Here is a 16,932-nt window from a genome sequence, read left to right as displayed (position 1 = left end):
TTTTTTTTCTTACTTTCCTGCCCTTCTCTATTTATGAAAACGTCACTTCATGGTCCCTCCCTGTTTGAATCTCATTAGTTTCTTGTGTGTTTCTCCCCTGTCAATAATCCCTGAATCCAGACTCTCTCTATTTCCATCCCCTCTATCTGTCAATCAGCGCCGCCTTTGAACTGAAAACCACTTCCGACCAACTTCAACTCACTCAATCCGAGCGGTTCAGCTCTATCTCAGGCTTCTTTTTCTGCCAAGAATCACCCTTTTTATTAGTTTGTACAAACCACCAGCCATTGGAAAACGCTTATACAGAAGCTAAAGTTTAGCTCGGGTCCAGGAACAGAGATCAAGGGTTTAAAAACTTTCCTGTTTTTTTGCCCCAAAATTGCTCGGGGAAAATGCCGCAGCTCAACGGCGGTGGAGGGGGACGATCTGGGGGCGAACGATGAAATGATCTCCTTCAAAGACGAAGGGGGAGCAGAGGAGGAAAAAATTTCGGAGAACTCTTCAGCAGAAAGGGATTTAGCAGACGTCAAATCTTCTCTAGTAAACGAATCAGAAACTAATCAAAACAGCTCGTCAGATTCAGAGGTAAGTGGCAATGGGACCGATCGCCCCGTGTCTGTTTTATTGTAGATGTGCATTCAGTGATGTTTTGTAATATTTAATTTTGCAAACACGCAATGTCGCACCGATTGTAACTTTCTTTCCCTCTCTCTCTCTTATTTTAATGCAAATCCGTGTGTTTCGTTGCATTTCAAGGCGGAAAGACGGCCTCCGCCTAGATCAGAAACTTTCAGAGACAAATCAAGAGAAAGTTTAGAGGAGGGTGAGTTTAATCACACACTTGTTGTTTTGGTCTCTCGCACGGCTTGTTTAAAACTAAAGCACAGTCTTGCGTGTGTATGTGTTTTGCATTGAGGACTGTTTCTGAGATGCCAAAAAAAAAACAACAACAAGTTTTCAAGGCACTTACAAAAGTTTTCTTCTTTTACTCCCGCCATGTTAGCAGCAAAAAGGCAAGATGGAGGTTTGTTTAAGAGCCCACCATACCCGGGCTACCCGTTTATAATGATCCCCGATCTCACAAGCCCTTACCTCCAGAATGGATCACTCTCTCCAACTGCGCGAACAGTACACAAGCCCTTACCTCCAGAATGGATCACTCTCTCCAACTGCGCGAACAGTAAGTTAGTGTTTAATTCCCTTACTATAAAAAACACACGTGATGATGGCAGTCAGATTATTTATGCATGCATCTATACCTGTGTGATTAATTGTTTTAAAAAAAAAAAAAGTTTCGCAACTTTTTAAAGTTCTGTGCAATGTCATTTGTTTAGCCGCATACGCATTCTGTCGTTACGATTAATGCATTTCATAATTCATTTGGCTGCTGGAGTTTATTTTAACTTTTTATTTATTTATTTATTTATTTATTTATTTATTTATTTATTTTTATTTCACGTACCAATACATGTTTTGCTTACTGTAGCCAGAGAATAGCTGCAGTGTATTTTGCGTTAGTACAATAGCGTGTGATTTTTTTTTTTTTTTTTTGTATTCCATTGCCAGTAGTATGCTGTTTATAAAATAGTTTTACTTTAAGATACATGGTTGCACTTTCTCATTTGTTTTTACACGCGATAGTGTTATATTTATTGTACGTCAAAACTGATGTAATTTAATATTTTACTTTTTTTAAATGATCTGTAAGTCCACATTCTATAGCGCAATATACCATGGTATTGTTTTTATTATAATCGTTTATAATAAAAGCAATGTAAATTTAGCTTTCTACCTGCATTTCATCATAGGTATGGATATATGATAGGTGTCGCTTCCATGCAAAATGAATGCCGAATGTGAATTGTTATTCAGTAATATTTTGTTCACAGCACACTGGATGTTTGATTTTTATACAGATTCCTGAATGCCCATAGATTATCCTTAAATTATATATATATATAAAAGTGCATTGCTGACAGTTTAAAAATGTAACTTGTTTGCGCGAATATTAGGTCATTGATTTCACTTGTTTCCAGTCCACCTAGCCCACATCATAACTATGCCCCGTGATGAAAGATATCACGTTATTTTTTGTTTTTTTAATGATTGCTTTGTTTTATAATGAATAGTAAAAAAATAAATAAACAGTAATCCAACATCTGAATTGATACATTGGCAAAATAAAAATACAACTGAAGTGATCATAAAACGACGTCGTTTATCTAAACATGTCTGAAATTTATTTTAACCGGAAAGAGATATTTATAATATTAGAATATTTCAACCCTCCATATTATTGCTTCTACGGTTAAGTGCTCCTCATTGTCGTTATAATAATGGCGCACCTTTGAATCTTAAGCTTTTTAAAATAAGGTTTAATTAAGGCATTTATACTGAATTTAGTTAATAGCAACTATCAACTTTGCTTATATATTTTGAGCAGTGAATAATTATACATATTTAAGAGTTATCCTACAGCACACGAGTCCCAGTGGGACAATATAAATGCAATTGGGGCAATTTTCTAAAGCAAGTGCTGTTTATATATCTTTCTAATTATAAGTCCCTGCTTTAGAACTGCCATGTCTTATTATAGTGCAGTTACAGAAAGGCGTATTGTACAATTATAGGCCTACGTTTTCTTATTTTATCTAGTGTTTTTATTTTATTTATTTTTTTTTTAAGTAAAATTCAGTTATTTAATTGCATGGTGAGTTTTTAATTTATTTTTTTAAACGTGTTTTTATTTGCATTTATGGTTACAGTATATAAAGATATGATGGCTTAAAATTGCCTTTTCCCCCCCAAAGTATTACTTTTCTACTTTATCAATTTAATCAAGTGTCCTATTTATCTTGAGTGTGCAATGTATTTGCAGTCAAATTAGTGTATTTTGCACGCTTATTTTATATAATATAAATGCTGTTTTTGAATTTTTGTTTCACCGAATGCTTTGTATTTTTTGTGATAATTATGGTTATAAAATCTTATTGCAGTACAAGTTAGTAAATGATAGAAATATTGCACACTGGAAATTTAAGATAAGAATAAAAAAGAAGTATAAAATACTTAAAAAAAAAAAAAAAAAAAAAAAGTGGTATTGCTGCCCAGTATGGGGATTATGCAGACTATTAGGAATATAAAATAGTAATTTTCTTCTAATTAAGCTAGTCAACAAAAATTATATGATTTAGTATGGCATAAGCAATTATTCAATTTGGTGAAAAATACCACATTTAAAAATAACCCTGGCTGCAGATCATCCCAGTCATATGTGCGGGCCTACATATTGATTGCAAAAAAGCTTTATAAAAACTTGTAAACAAAGCTGTCTTAATCTGTGACAATCTTATTTAACATTAAAAAAACTAAACAAACACGCTTTCAGGTTTAAATAGCACTTGTGTTTATGCCTTATTACTGTTGTCATGGTGTAATGTTTAACCCTTTGCACCTTAAACAAAAAAAAACAGATGTTACTTCTGAGTTTAATGGAGAAAAGTGTTCAAATGACCCATCCACATGAGGTGTTGTGACAGCTCTGTGTGTCACTCATTCCAGGCATATTCATGTCATGTAGTTTTGCTTAGCATTACAAAGGTCATTACATTTTAAATGGCAGGGAAAAAACAAACACAAAAATAAAATAAATACTTGGCATCCTAAAAAACTAATAAAAATGTGTCTCTTGCATTTCCTTAATGATTGTACATGGTGAGTACCTGAATCTGAGTCCGCTACACTACTATACCTTTTTGTGTTTGGCTAAACTAAATGGGCTATGTCATGGCATGCCGGTTCACTGCCACACTCGGTGCCTTTTAAAGAGGCTTTGTTTGTTAAAACCAGGAAGACTGTGAGCAGCCAAGCTGTATTACATCATTTAAACATGTATAGCGTAAATACTGCATTGAGAGAGTGATCACATGTTCACATAATAACCCAACCCTGCACTATAACCAATAGCCCTTGGTATTATTTTATATTACACCTTTAAATGTTTACATTTCAACTTTAAAATAAATAAACAAATTATTTCGATGCATTTGGTGTAAATAATATAATAAATAAATAAAAATGTAAGGTCTTGATTCTTGGACAGGTTTTCGTTGTACCATCACAATGGAGAAGGCATATTTTGTTTGTTATAGTTGTATTAGCAATTGCCAGAGTGACAGCTGTAATCATTTTTTGTTTAATGCTTTGGCTTGAATTTAATAGTTCTGCAGCTCTTTATTGATATGCTTGTCCAGTAAAGGACATAGATTAGTATGTGGAAAGATGTACCGGTACGTGGAAGCTCTAAACATCAGCACTGTGCCTCCTCACTAACCGCAGCAGTAATATAAACGACAGTGTATTTGGCAGTGATAGCTGCAGATTTTTGTGATAATGTGCATTTCTGTTCCGTTACTAAAAACTCTGAGGAGATTTTTCCAGCTGTCTATGGAGCTGTGTTTAAGCTGGATGTTTTTGGTCTGCCCTGTGTGAGGGAGCCTGGATTTACATGTTTCCTGCAGCACAGTGATGAGATTCCTTGAGGGGGGGGGTGGGGGGGGGGTTCTAATTCCTTTTAAATTTAATTTCTGCCACAGCTTATAAAGTGTTGTTCCAGTTTTGAAATGCTAGAATGTATTTTCATTTAGCAGTTTGGACCATCATGCCTTGCTACAGCAGTATATTTTCAGAATCGATAGTTTAGTGCTAACTGGAGCCCCTCATTAGCTCACGGTGCGCTGGACATTTTTGCTTTCACTGCTCTTAGCAAGTCCAACGCTTGGGTCTAAACCCGTGTTTAAAGTCAATGGGTTAGTTCTGCTGCTGCAGGCAGAAACACACCTCACCAGAAATGTGCCACACTCTGGCTGGCAGGCAGCACAGGCTTGTAAATCCACAGGCTTTATTTACAGCCTGTAAGACTTCTGAAAGTTAAGATATTTGAACGCCATGCTGGCCTTAAAATATCTAAGGTCTGCAGACACTGGCAATGGGTCAGGGTTTCCCTATATAATTATAAGCAGTTTGAAAAATTAAACAAACAGCACAAACCACATTCTCAAACACACTCCCGTATTAAAAAAAGGAAAATAATCATATTTTTTTATATAGTAAGTTCTCCGTAGTCACTGGCTGTTCTGTTGTTAAACAGGGTTATTCTGCTTCATTTTTAGCAGGTATTTTGGAGGTTTTTTCTTTCTCCAAACTTTGGCATTCTGTTTTTTTTTATTTTTTATATGGTTTAGTAGGTAACTGCTTTCATAAAGTCCAGTATGATTAATGAATTAAGTGTCTTTCTTCCTTCTTTATGAAGGTAATTTATTTTTCCGGGGGAAAATAAATTCTATTTAGCTGAGTAGGTTATTACATTTGCTCCAGATTTGGATTGAAAGCAGCCCTGAATTTCTGAACAGCACTGTTGCTTGTTTGTAGATAGCAGCTTGTTTAATTTACTGGGATAAGCGTAACAATAGAATTGGAATTGTCATCTGGATTGTGTGTGTGTGTGTGTGTGTGTGTGTGTGTGTGTGTCTGTGAGGTTGCAGCTTTGAACAGCATTGCCCGAGAGGTGAAATAAAATGGGGTAAGAGGGATTTGGAGAAGGCCTGCACCTTATCAGATTGGCTCTACATGCTAATGGATCCTAATTGCTATCCACAGGGGCTTAATGGTAGCACGTCACTTTGTTTTGTGTCGGTTGTTACAGTTTGTTTAGGATATAGGCATCCTTTTGTTTTGCAAATTACTTTTTTGTTTAAAAATAATAATAATAATGATTTCCAAACATCACTTTGTGTATTTTTTTTAATTAATGAATCTCACATTGCAAGTAGTAGTACATGAATGTATTTGATGCAAAGGGGTTAAGTTTCTAACTAAAGTTTGGCACCATTAAAATACATTTGAGGCCTGGTAGGCATTAGCGGGGCACAGCACATTTTCAGAGCTTAATTAGTCCGAACTGTAATTGTTCATGGTCCTGCCAATAGGAGTAATGTTCAGGAAAAGTGGAGTTGCATTAAATCGGCCTCCAGTTTTTAAAACAATAAATCACTTGCATACTTGTGCAGTGATTCTAATGGAGCCGAGACCTCTCCCATCTCGACATGTGGTAAATTGTAAAGTCAATGAATTGCAGATGTAGAGTACAGTAGGGTTTTGTAAGCAGTGTTGAATGAATGGAAAAGATTCACGCTGTAAATATTTACTGAGCAGATTGCTGGGGTTTAGCTTGCTGGGCTTCATTATCATACTTCATATGATACTGTTCACAGACTGCGCTATTTAGAAGCATCAATTCTGAAATGCACTCCGAAACCACGCTGTTTGTTTTGTGCTTTTATATTTTCTCATTGTTAATGCATTGAACAACTTATTTAATGCTCTGTCCGTATTCAGGTAGACCTGTTTAATTTATGGTGTTCAAAAACAAAGAATAGCAAACTTCTTCCCATTGGTTTATGTTGATTTAAAAAATAAAACAAAATGATGTACAGTGGAACGTCGCATATCCGACCGTCACATAACCGCCCTGATCAATTAACCGCCTCGCTAAATAAATAAATATTAAAAGCAGGCTACGAGAGTAATGGCATTGGCAGCAAATGCAGCTTCCACAATGGAAAACAGAAAGAAAGCGTTATAGCAATCAGCCTTTTGGTGCATTCCCCTTTAAGAGAGGCGGGTTGTGTGCGTGTGTCAGTCATTGTGTGTAGCAGTGACGTTTCAATACACCAGTTCGAGAAAGCTTTTTTTTTTGTGCAATGTGTTTATATGATGGAGTGCACGCTTGCAGATATTGGCAGTGTGGTGTTGTAGCTTTTAAATGCATCTGAATTAAACAAAGCAAGCTTCATAAATGCAATGCTTACCGGCCGTTTGTTTTAAAATAGCCAAAGCAATATTCAAACCGAGCTGCTTATCGGCTGTTGGCAATATCAAGAAAGAGCGCAAAGTATAAGAAAGCAGAACCAGGGAGGCAGGGACTTCTAGAGTTAAGAAAGAAGCCATCAGTTGCAGGTTACTGTACATTTTTTGTTACTGTTTTGTATTTTTTTTTTTTTAAAGCTTTACGTGGAGATGGCTAACCGCATAGCAACACTGTGTATTTGTAGCCTAATTAATCTCGTTTACGTTTGCTTACTTCTAAAGCAAAAAATTCCCCCCATGTTTGAAGCAGTTTGCGTGTTGTTTTTTGTTCACTAACCTATTCGCAAATCCGACTTTTTCACCTATCCGCCTATACCCCAGTCCACAGGGGGTCGGATATGCGACGTTGTACTGTATATATAAAGTTGTCTGGATTGTTTAAAGAGAATACACAGGCAGTAACCCCATTGAGTTATTGCATGTAAAAAGGGATGGTACCTCTTTTAAAAAGGGTTGGTATCTCTTTTTGTCAGTCGTAGTTTTTCAAACTGATTGACAGTCTGCTAATAGACTTTTGGTGGCCCACATTCCTATGAGTTAGTAGGCCAAGGTGCATTGTGTTATTATACCTTCCTGAATAGGAGAACATAATTAGTGTCTGTCAAAAATGGTTATTTACCTACACTAGATCTGAGCTGTTTTTTTTTTTTTTTAAAATAGCTATTGAAATGTACTTTTTATATTAAACAGTATGTACAGTTATTTAAGCCACACTTCAAGGACAATTCAGCATAACTGAATGTTTGTTTGGGTTAGTGCGCTTATCTGTTGGGAAGAAATGTTGTGATCTGCAGGTCATTTCTACCCAGTTTCATTTCTGCAAATTGACTTTGGCTTAGCAGCCAAACACTGGGCCCCTAAGTTATGCATTTCCATAACGCTTGAATACAAAGATTGCTCTGGTACATCTGGAAGACAACGTTTGTCAGCTCTGTTAAATATAGTCTACAGGCACAGACTGTTACTCAAAACATGGAAAATAAATTATTCATTCTACGTGTGGGGAGCAAAGGGTATTAATGAGTATAATAGTACGCCCTGGGTAAGAGTGTCTGCTAAGAAAATAAATAATAACAGTGAAAAAATATATGTTGTAAAATAAAAAAAGAAAAAAAAAAAAATTAGCTGTAAATGTGAGAAGTAAAATAATTAAAATGTGCAATACACGTTTGCATACACATGTCTTCAATAGCATGATTTTGTATAGCTTGTACTGTTTAAAACTTCTAGGCAAGCCTTTCTAGAAGCACTGAATCTAAGTGTCTTGCAATTGTATATAAAAGTATCCTAGAGCCACAAGATGTGATGTACATATCCCAAATATGACAAACCTGCACCCTTCATTGTATTGTATTGCCTGGTAAGCTTGTGAAGGTCAGCTGTTACGTCTCCACTTTGGGGACTGACAGAGGGCTGTACTGTTACAAGGTGAAAGGGTAACTGATGCGTCTGCGTTCGTTCAGAAATGAAAAATGAAGGAGTGATATTAAGGTAGATCCTAAAAAGGAATAAACTGGGACATGAGAATCTAAAACTATAAATGGAAAGTATGCACCATAAAAAATGAATGCCCACAGTTCAAACCTCATCAAATACATTGTTAGGTGGCACTGATACTGATACTGAACAAGAAAAGAGCACTAAATAAACCCGGCTTGTGAATTTACACACGGGCACACACACAGTATAGAAGTGCCTTGACAAAGACGACTGCTTTTCTCTCTCTCTCTCTCCTTTTTTAAAAATGAAACCCTTGAATAAACAGTTGAGTGGACACCTGGATTGATGCTGCAGGCTGTGGGGGCTAGTGGTTGGCAGAGGTGCCGCAGGTTCAAATGTGCTGGTGTTTTAGTTGTTTTGTTTTTTTTTTTTGTTGGAAGATGTGCAACCTTGTATAAAACTGTGTTTCCACCCACCTTACAGTAACAATGTGAGATCCGTTGAGGGATCCTCTTTTAGGCCTTCACTGTGTCGCTGTATGAATTCTGTATGTAGCTGACGCTGTAAGAACTCTGTGGCTGCAGTGCCAGTGAAAAGGCTTGACATGCTCCTTTTTTTCCGGCTTTGAAGCAGTTGGTAGCGAAGTGAATGAAAATTGCTCGGATGAAAGAAAAAGGAGGAACTTGTGAATGTTGCATTCGGTGTCGGGAGCTCGAAAGTGCTTTCAAGGGAGAGCAGTTCTCAGGCCAAACATTGCAGGCTCGCAGAGAACTTCGTCCAGGACACAAAAGGTGTTTGAATGGGGCGCATAATTGCTGTTAATGTCACGGTAATGAGAGCGCGCTCAGTTCCTGCTTAGATGTCCAAAGAATAGATCCTTTAGGGATCAGATTTATCTTTTTTCACAAGGAAAGGGGGGACGGGGGGGACAAGGCTATTGCCAGGTTTGACAGACGAGCCATGTGAGTGGGTTAGTTTCATTTAACTGATTTAAGTCTCGCTCGTTCCATGCCCTTACTGACTACAGATGGATTCATAAAGTCCCACTTCCCTTCCCTAACTTCTGTTCTTAAGAAAAACAAAAAAGGATTCTATTGCAGTCCTGGAATTGCAGTGGACTTTTATTTGAAACTGAACAGTCGTGAGTAATTTTAGTGTTGTGCGCCTCTCTTTTAAAAAGAAGCGCCCTGGGAATTGTATTCAGCTTTATTCAGTTTTGCATTTTGCATGAAGCATGGTGAGGGGTTTTATAGACTAGGAACAGGAGTGTTATTGGTTTTGCCAAGGGTGCTGTTTGTTACCCTATTGGGATGTATTTGGCAGTAAGAAGTCCTGAATTTACAATGTAAAAAGCACACATGTGCCTAACAGCTTTAGAGACCTGAAGACTCCCAGATGGATCATTCAGGACCAGCATGTTGAATGTTACATGTTTTCATACGCGATCATTTCTGTAACTTATTTTGTGGCTATTTTAGGAATAATTAAACTTTCCTTCTTCTAATATTAGTCTAGCACCCTATTCGGGTGAAATAATTATATTTTTTCTTGTACAAAATTGTATTTCTGAAGAGAGATATGATTCAGTGTCTTATGTAATCCTGCTATAATTGGCCTTTTAGCAACAACAACACCAAAAAAAAAATAGTGCAGCGTTTCTTTCACAAAAAGGGCCTCCTCCTACAAGAGACTCTCTGGGCGCCCTCTAGACATTTCACATTTCAAAATAAAGATCATCGATAACCTGCAGTACAGTTACAGTAACAGGTCCTGTACCACCAGCTTAAGAATAATTGGGAAAAAGGCATTTCAGTTATCTCTTGTACCATTTGTGTGTCCAGTTTAGTTTTGGTTTTGTTTACTGGGAAAATACATGAAGATAACCTTGGTTTTTTCAGATCCAGAATGCTGAGGTGCCTTACAAGATGTACTGTAGCATTTGTTCTTCTCACAAATATGCGCTACGACTGTATATTAAATTCAGAGTGAAATTCCATTTGACATTGAATTACGGTAAATTAGCTGGCAACAATATTAAATCAGCTGGGAATAAACAGGACTGAAAGATACATTGTAAAAACGAAGGCTACAAGATGCATTGGTGGCCGATGTTTTATATTTGTAATGCTCCTAATTAAAGTTGTAGTTGCTGTTTGATTAAATCCAAGGACAGATGGGGGATTATAAGATGATTGTCAGTATGTTTGCTTGTCAAAATGCTACATTCTTATTTACACAAAAGGTGAATGCGCTTGTTTTTCCAAATGCAGAAATACATTAATTTACTAAGCGTAGGATTAGGGTTGGATTTAGCATGAAATATTGCAAACGTTGACGTGCATTAAATTGACGAAGGCTAATGAAATCCAATCCAGTTTGATAGACTACACGTGAATGGAAGTACTCTGGGCTGGGTACTCTGGGCTGCGAAACAAAGAAAAGGACTGAATGGTTTAGGGTGAAGGAAAGCTTTCCCCTTTCTCTTCATTTTTTGTGTAAATTAAATGTAGTGCATTGAAGACCTGAATGAAGAAGTTGGTGCTGCACTCTGTACAGATGTGCTACCTTAACAGTTCATATTGTATAGTTCGTATAAGAATCTAGACTATAACGTGTGTAAAGATTTAAAATTTGCTGTTCTAGTTCTGAATTAAGATTTAATTAACACAGGCACTGATTAACAAGTACATTGATAACAAATAGACTGTTACCTGTAATGTTCCCTGTCTCACGGTCTTTAGAACATATTTAATTTTTTTAATTTTTTTTATACTGTTTTAATATGTGAAATTCTTTCCAGGTGACTGTCTGATACCTGAAATATATTCAGTGTTAGAAAGCATAAGGACATGTTCATTTATAAGCAGGAATGGTATCAACTTCAACTTCTTCGGACGAAGATTACAAATAATGTATACATTGTCTGAAAAGCTGTGAAGAAAGTAGAGAACAACCAGTGTTCTGGGAGCATACTAGTCCTGAAATATAATGGCCATTGTTGTACTTGCAGAGCCTTTTTACAAATATGTATTATAAGCAACCCAGGGAAGGCTGTGCTGTTTAAGTTGGGTACATTTCCTGAGCCACTAGAAAAAGGAGAGTTACTTTTATTTATATAGCTGAATTGTTTCTTGTGGCTTGTGTGACTAATGTATTACTGTTTAAATACACACACAAAACAAAACAAAAAAAACTATACCTTCACGATTCTGTACAGGACTTATACAGTTTAATAGCCTCAATCTTGTAATTAGTTTTCAGTACCAGAAGCTTGACTTAAGTTTAGGGGGCTTGTTTTCTGAAACAGTAAGAAGCATTGGCAGCAGCAATGCCTTCTCTGCAAGCATTTGCAGGTGCAAAGAGTTTGTGATCATAATGGGCCCTGCCCGCTTTGGACTGTCGGCTGTTCCAGTCAGTATTGTTGATGATTGAAGCTAAAGAATTGTGAGCACAATTCATCTTCATGAGCAGGGAGCGCGGGGTCTGAACTGCGCTGACTGGGAGCAGACGTTGACATACGGGCCGTCGTCGTACTAATTGTTGTTTGAATTACCTGTTATGATCCGATGACAAATCTCCTACACTCCTGCCACTGGAGCAGAAAATGTAGCTGGAATTGGCATGATGTTAGCAAGTGTAAACTGGACTTCAACAAGATGGATAAATGCAATTATTGGGCAGACCTGGAGAGAGAAAATCCATTTAAATCTCGTAATGTTAAGCAGAGCCGTGGTTAATTCATTTGGCCAATTTGCGGGTGATGTACGAGTGTCAGAGAGCATTAGTCAGAGAGAGAACGGGCTGGAAGAGATGCACTGTGGCAGTTTTGGGCTTATTTCTTGCCGTTTCAGCGGGTAATGCAAATGGATCGGGCGGGCTGAAATGACAAAAAGATGCACTTGCTGCAGATGGGCTGTGCAAATGAGCCAATGAAAAGTCCATGAGGCAGAAAGAGTGGCTCTGTTGTCTTGAACTACTATTGATAGCTTGAATCAATAGAGAAGTGACTGGGCCTCCACTGTATTAGAATTTGCATTTGTGCAAAGCTTTTACTCGTGCTGGGGTTTCTCTGTGCAGGGAATGTCTGTTTGCCAAGTATAACTGACTCAGTTTGACATTCGTACTCGGAGTGAACTTTAGAACCAGGGTTCATTGCTGCTTGCAATTAGGTTACAATACAATGTCTTCTAGGCATGCCATTCTGCTCTTCAGCTTGAGAACATAGCTGCACTAATGCAATTTACTTGTTGATGAATTTCATTTTTCTATTTTTTTTTTTTTTTTTTTTTAACCATGGATACAGTCCTGTGACTGAGCCTAAAGCTTGTTTTTTACGTGGTCAAAACCAGAATTAAGCCATCGACAGAGCAGTGACTTTGTTGGTTTGTTTGCCAAGTAGTAAGTTGGTTGGCTTTTGATCTGTTGGAGTGGCTGTATATTTTAGGGATCATGATTGATACAATTTAAATCAGAATGCGTTACACATTTTGTAAATGTCTTTATTGAACTTTGTGCTAGTCCCTGGGCTTACAGTATCAGATTGGCCTTTTTGTTTTCTAAAGGGTCGTTTTTAAAGTGTAGTTCCTGATTTCTGTGTTTGATGCAGCAGATGATAGAATGTAGCAGCAACATGCCTGTGCTTTGTGAAAGCATCCGATGCTGCCTCCTGTAACAGCTTGCAGTGTGATGTAAGCAGCTGTGTTTAAACTGTTGCAGTGCTATGAAAAAGCGGTATGCAAAACAGTGGTTACTGTAAAAGACGAAAAAGAAAGGCAGTCGGTTTACAGTTGGAAACCACAGATTCGAAGTGTGTTGGGTTTTGATTTCTAAAAGATCATGGGTTTGTTATCAACAGTTAGAGGGTTTTACTGTATGCATGCGCTATAGTTCATATTAACTGTACTCTGGTTAAAGACTTGGTTTGTGGTTTTGTCTACAAAGTGCACTGTATGTCACTTGACAGACAGTTGAGCGGTTACTAATGCAAGCTGCTGAAAAGCTTTACCGCCCTTTAAGCAGAGGCAATATGCCTAATACCATTAGACACTGTAATTTCTGTAATTGTCACAGCTTTAAGACTGAGCGCTTCATGTGGCGATATGACGCTTTGTCACACGATAGTTAACCCTTTCCCTTGGCAGCTGGTAGCCACAAAAATGACCCGTCAACTTCTGAAATCAGACAGCAATAATGATTTCTGACAGCTCTCACGAAGCAGCCCACAGAAACGGCTGATGACAGGATTTGCCTGTGATGTAATTGCAAAGGGATGGATTTATCCATCTCTTTGTTTAGTTGCTGTGGAAGGGGGGCGGGGGAGGGGATCTCCTATAATCCCTGTGATTTCTTGAAGTGATTCTCACTATTTCTTCACTGCTCCTCCTCTTGAGCTGGTCAGACCAGTTTACTGTTTCAAGATTGAATGAATCAGCACAGTTTTAATTTGCCATTGGGAATGGGCAGTTGAATAGAGGTGGCATTTGAATTTGTGGCACTTGTCGTTTGGGTACTCTTTCACTTTCAAATGTAAAAAAACAGCTCATTAAAAGTGAGTTTCCAAAAAGAAAATAGCCTAGATTTCTATATTGTGCATTTTCCCAGTTATGGTCTGTAGAGTCTAAGAGTTTTTCAATATAAGTTTTAATGGACTTGTATGGCTGGCGTCGCCTATCTTGTCTCCGCCACGAGCTGTGGGACTATCTGTGTAACTGCAGTTATTTAGATTTCCCCAAACCAATACGTTACTCTTAGAACCACCACCCTGGAGTACAATCCCCCCTGTCAAGAATGAATCCAACCTTAACCTCTCTCAATCTAAAGGTGTGTACTGTATGCTAGATTGGAACTGGACCATTCAGCTGGTTCAGTGACTGGAAGACTGGCTTTAATAGTAGTGGGTGCTCTGGCTCATTTTGAGTGTGCATGCTCTTATTTTCTGTTCCGGTCCTCTGATCCAGTTAGTATGCCGTTCCTGTTCATTGTAGGGGATTCTTGCATTGTATCTCATTGCTGTACAGTGTTATGTATTGGCACTCCCTTGCTGTACCTAGATTGATTGTGATGTATGATTTGTTGCACTGGACCTGTGGCCTCAAATTCTGAAACCACCCCCCCCTACCCCACCCCCCCGAATTGTTTTCTACGACCATTGGCAGTGCAACCATATACTTGAGTAACTTGTTTGCTCAGTGTTTGAGCAAGATTAAACCCCAGAAACTCCCAAAAGACAACGCGGTATTGTTTAAGCCTAACATATACAGTTTCGTCTTTTGAAATGGTGCTGATGATTTTGCTAAAATTAGGCATTGATTTTCTTGTGGCTCTGTTCCGTGGAAGTGAGTGTTTCACTAAAAGTAGACCAGTTACCTTGTTTAACTATGTTTGCCAGAAGGACGTATGCTGTGTTAAGCTGCTTTCTTCTACTTTCTTTCAGTAGGTGGCACAAAATAAACCACAATGGAATACTAGGCCTACAAGCTAGACATTAGTAAACATGTTAATTGGGCATTATATCGTGAAGAGACTCGGTGTGTTTACCTCCTGACATTAAAGATATACGTAATTAAGTAATGGTCAGTCTGAGAAGTCCAGTCTGTCTTCTATGGTATAGTAGATAGCTAGCTAGATATTGGAATAATGAATGCAGTCTTTGAAATGCATGTAGAACCAGACTCGAGGCACAGTTTCTGTCCCTGGTAATCCTGTTTTAACTCATATTCCACATGCAGTTTTGTTTTGACTCTAAGGATCAGTTTCCCTTGGCTTTTATCCAGAAACAAGTCTGGCTTTTTTCAGCCTTCTGTAAAACCAATACGAAGGCTGTGTATTACCTGAAATTGGATTTAATTTGTGATCTCCTTGCATATAGTAACAGACCACCAAACGCGGCGTCAGTGAGTTCAGCAAGATCATGCATTTTATTTTATTAAAGCTGTTTTATGTACTTGAAATTGGTACAGTATGAATCCAGCGCTCAAATGGAGAGGGAGGGTTAATGTTAAGACTGTGAAACATTCCTAGATTGATTTGAGTCACTATTTTTCATTTAAAATGAGGTCATCATAACCATAGCTGTTTGAGTCATGAACCATTTCTGAATCTACATGTCAATTTCACACCCTCAATGAAGGTCCAAAATGTGACTTTCTTTCCAAGGCTTTAAAAGTAGTAATAGAGTCCAATATGTACGTGATATTACGTACATATTGGACAGAGGCGGTGAACTCTGGCTGATTTATAAGAGCCCACAGCAGCTGTGACACTGCAATTCTTTAGCTCGTCACAAACTCACTTCACTCCTGTGTTAATCTTTACAGTATTATTGCTCAATAGCTGCTGTAAGATTCTTGAGACATAAAAAATGAGAAGTGAAATACTTCCTACAGTGGCACTTCTTTTTAAGAGAAGTACTTTTGATAACTTGCTATGATACGATACCAGAGCAGAAACATATGATTTAGCGGCTTTACATTTTCTCCCTCAACCCCCTCCATATGTGTCCCTGATCTTCCAGATTTTCACTCCCTACTTTCCAGAACCTAGAAATGACACCGGCCACAAGTCACTGAGAGCTCTGATTAGCTCCCGAAACTGGCAATAAGTCGATTGCTTTACAGAGATGATGTAAGCCTTTACCCTGAGGTACATCAGGTTGGATTTCTCATGCTTTATCTTGTAAAGCCTAAATTAACAGCTGGTTTGGTTTGAGTTCTCCCGGATCTGACTAAAGGATTATGCCCCATTCTCCTGTGAGTCAATCTAGTTTGATTTATTGCAGGTCTATCGAAAAAGATCAATGAAAGCTCTTTGAAAGTAAAGCCTTAATCGATCGGTCTTTGCCCGTGTGTGTGTGTGTGTGTGTGTGTGTGTGTGTGTGTGTGTGTGTGTGTGTGTGTTTTGTTTTAACTTGTCAGTGACCAAGGATGTTCACATAAGAGCCTACAGTACAGTCCTTTTTCTCCTGTTGGCAAACTTCCAAAGCTAACCAAACTGAGACTTGCTGTGCGAACACTCACGTACACACCTACACTCCTACACTTTACATTTGACTTACAATATGCATTTTAGTGCATCAGCTTTTCTACTTGCCAAAAACACTTTCTAATACAGTATATAAATTCCAGTCAGCATTTACTACGGAGATTCTGTACATCAGTTGCATTCTCAGCTGTAATAAGCACAAATGCCAGGAACAATTCAGAAGTGTTCCAATACATAAAGTGCCGTGATTACTGTACATAACATACTTTTCATGGTGACAATTCAGAACACTGTTTTCGTATCAAGTGCATTGTCTTTCTGTAGATCAGCATCAATCGCAATTCAATATGCTGTTTCTGTACAGCACGTCATACTGTATGTGCGAGCTGAGACCATGCAAAGAGACTGTATGGTAATATAATACCAGTAATTGCACAACAGAGGGTTCGGCAGTACTTCTGCGGTCACCCTTGTGTGGGATTCTTCTTTATCTTGGTGTGAGCGTGCCGTACGGGGGCTGCATTTAACATCATGCTTTTTGGAGCCTCTTTGATGCAGGTGGACAATAACCGGTTGCCATGGAGA

The 16,932-nt window shown here is 38.0% G+C and overlaps 1 pseudogene; it reads left to right on the top strand.

Moving 5' to 3' along the window:
- Positions 1-392: 392 nt before the first annotated feature.
- The window catches only part of LOC131732197 (transcription factor 7-like 2), a 41,332-nt pseudogene continuing 24,792 nt past the window's right edge, over positions 393-16,932 (top strand).

This window comes from Acipenser ruthenus, unplaced genomic scaffold (assembly GCF_902713425.1).
Source record: "Acipenser ruthenus unplaced genomic scaffold, fAciRut3.2 maternal haplotype, whole genome shotgun sequence".
Taxonomy (NCBI): domain Eukaryota; kingdom Metazoa; phylum Chordata; class Actinopteri; order Acipenseriformes; family Acipenseridae; genus Acipenser; species Acipenser ruthenus.
This window is presented reverse-complemented; position numbering and strand designations above follow the sequence as displayed.